General features: G+C 40.0%; 1 pseudogene; it reads right to left on the bottom strand.

Moving 5' to 3' along the window:
- Positions 1-328: 328 nt before the first annotated feature.
- On the bottom strand, positions 329-450 carry LOC122235650 (annotated as a pseudogene).

Here is a 450-nt window from a genome sequence, read left to right on the forward strand (position 1 = left end):
ACACTATTTTCCTCCAACGGAAACCAAGTGCTGAGTAAAGAAAAGCAGAAGAATTTAACATTTTCACCTCTTTCTGTTCCCATATGAGAACTGGTCTTTCTCCATCCTCTCTAGCCTCTTCATGCAACAAACCAACATTCATGAGACCGTATGCACAAGCCAGGCTTGTGCGTGCCACGCTCAGAAAACCATGTGCAAACCGGGGATGTGATTTATCATTATACGTAATAATTATTTGCTATTAAACTTTAATTGCACACCCATACAATGAAAAATTAAATCTGGTATAAGGCTTGTTTGTGGACAACCTTGCACCACGCCAGTACCACCTTTGGTAGAATCTTTTATATTTCACATCGTCACAGTGGGATATCGGGAAAAGTTTTCAATTAGCAATAATCACAGTTCAGATAAACCTCATTGACTACGATCCTGCCCCTGTACAAAGCT

The sequence above is a fragment of the Panthera tigris genome, chromosome X (genome assembly GCF_018350195.1).
Source record: "Panthera tigris isolate Pti1 chromosome X, P.tigris_Pti1_mat1.1, whole genome shotgun sequence".
NCBI classification, from domain to species: domain Eukaryota; kingdom Metazoa; phylum Chordata; class Mammalia; order Carnivora; family Felidae; genus Panthera; species Panthera tigris.